The following is a 2,032-nucleotide window of genomic DNA, read 5'->3' as shown; positions in this document are numbered from 1 at the left end:
CTGTGGTATCTGCCGTGACCTTTTCATTTCTGATTTTGTTTACTTAGTCTAGCCAGGGGGTTGTCAATTTTATCTTTTCCCAGAAACAGCGCTTTGAGTTAATTTTTCTTATTGTCTTATTGTTTTCTATTTCATTTAGTTCCACTCTTATTTTTACTATTTCGTTTCTTCTGCTGACTTTGGGCTTCTCTTCTTCTTTTTTTCTGGCTTTTTAAACATGTAATTTAGGTTGTTTACTTGGGATTTTGCTTGTTTCTTGAAATAGGCCTGTCATAATATTAAGTTCCCTCTTATTCTGCTGCTTCTCGAATGTTTTGGTCTGTCATACTGTCATTTTCATTTGTCTCCGCATCTCTGGATCTCTCCTGTTTCTTCTATGGCCGAGTCATTCTTCAGTAGCATGTTATTTGATCTCCACATATTTGTGTCGTTTTCCAGTTTTTGTTGTTGTTTGTTTGTTTGTTTTTTTTTGTTCTTTTTGGCAGTTGATTTCCAACCCCCAACCACTGTGGTTGGACAGTATGCTTGGCATGATTTCAGTCTTCTTAAAATTGTCGAGGTTCATTTTGGGTCCCAACATTTGGTCTGTCCTTGAGAATGTTCCACATGCACTAGAGAAGAATGTATAATCCGGTGTTCGGGGACGGAAAGCTCTGTGAATACTGATTGCATCCATCTGGCTTAACGTGTCTTTGAAGGACGATATTTCCTTACCGATTCACTGTTGGATGATCTGTCCACGCTGACAGTGGGGTCCGTAGGTCCCCTGCTATGACCGTGTTTTTGTCCGTTTCTACCCTTAGTTCTGATGGTAGCTGCTTTACGTATTTTGGTGCTACCTGACTGGGTGTGTATATCGCGATAAGTGTTCTGTCTTCTCGATGTATTGTCCCCTTTATCATTAAAAAGAGCCCATCCTCGTCTCATTACCGCTTTTTGTTTTGAAATCTATTTCGTCAGATGTAAGTGCTGGATGCCGTTCGCTTGGAGTATCGCTCGAGTCTGTATCTGTCCTTGCGGCTGAGGTGTGTCTCCTGAAGGCGGAATGTGGTTGGGTTTTGTCTTTAATCCTGTCTGCTACTCTGTGAGTTTTTATCGATGAGCTAGGTCAGGTCCACTCACATTTAGGGTGATTATCGGTGTATGACGATTTCCTACAGCCATTTTGTCTTTTGTCTTCTGGTAGCTTGGTGTCGCCATCGTTGCTTTGCCTTGAGTTTCTGTTAGTTTGCTGTCACTCCGTGATTTTTTTTTTCCCCTTTGTTTCTTCTTCGATGCCGTGTGTTTCAGTTCTGGATTTTTTTTGTGTGTAGTTACCAGTAAGATTATGCAAAAGAGAGTTTTCGATATACATCACGGCACCTGCAAACAGATGCTTTCACGCCTCCCTTCCTCGAATGCCTTCGGTTTTCTCAACTAATTGTGCTGACTATGACTTCAGATATTATACAGAAGAACTGGTGAATGTCAGTGACCTTGTTTTTCAGCCATTTACCACTGCAAATCGTGTTAGCTGCGGGTTATCATATATGCCCGTATCGTGTCGAGATACGGTCCTTCCGTACCTACTTTTTTGGGACTTCTGATCATGTCAAGGTTTTGAATTATGTTAAATGCTGTTTCAACATGTCTTCTTTAGTGCAAGTTATTTTGATTTTTAAATAACTTCTCACTTGCAGTTGAAATTAAATAATAGTTTCAGGTAAACAGCATTGTGGTCAGACATGCATGTGATCTGTGAAGTTATCCCCTTGATAAGTCTGGCACCGTCTTGGCACCATCCACAGTTATCACAATATCACAGACGACAGTCCCCGTGCTGGAGTCTACATCTCCGTGACTATTTTGTAACTACTGATTTGTCCTTCTTAATGCTTCACGTGTCATACCCAGCCCTCGAATCCCTCCTATCGGGCAGCCAGCAGTTTGTTCTCTGTATCTACGGGTGTGGGGCGGTGTGTCTCATGATGGTTTGAATTTGCATTTCCCCGATGATTAGGGATTCTGAACATCTTTTCATGTCTATCGGCCA

Source organism: Pteropus vampyrus, unplaced genomic scaffold (assembly GCF_000151845.1).
Source record: "Pteropus vampyrus isolate Shadow unplaced genomic scaffold, Pvam_2.0 Scaffold34, whole genome shotgun sequence".
Classification (NCBI taxonomy): domain Eukaryota; kingdom Metazoa; phylum Chordata; class Mammalia; order Chiroptera; family Pteropodidae; genus Pteropus; species Pteropus vampyrus.
This window is presented reverse-complemented; position numbering follows the sequence as displayed.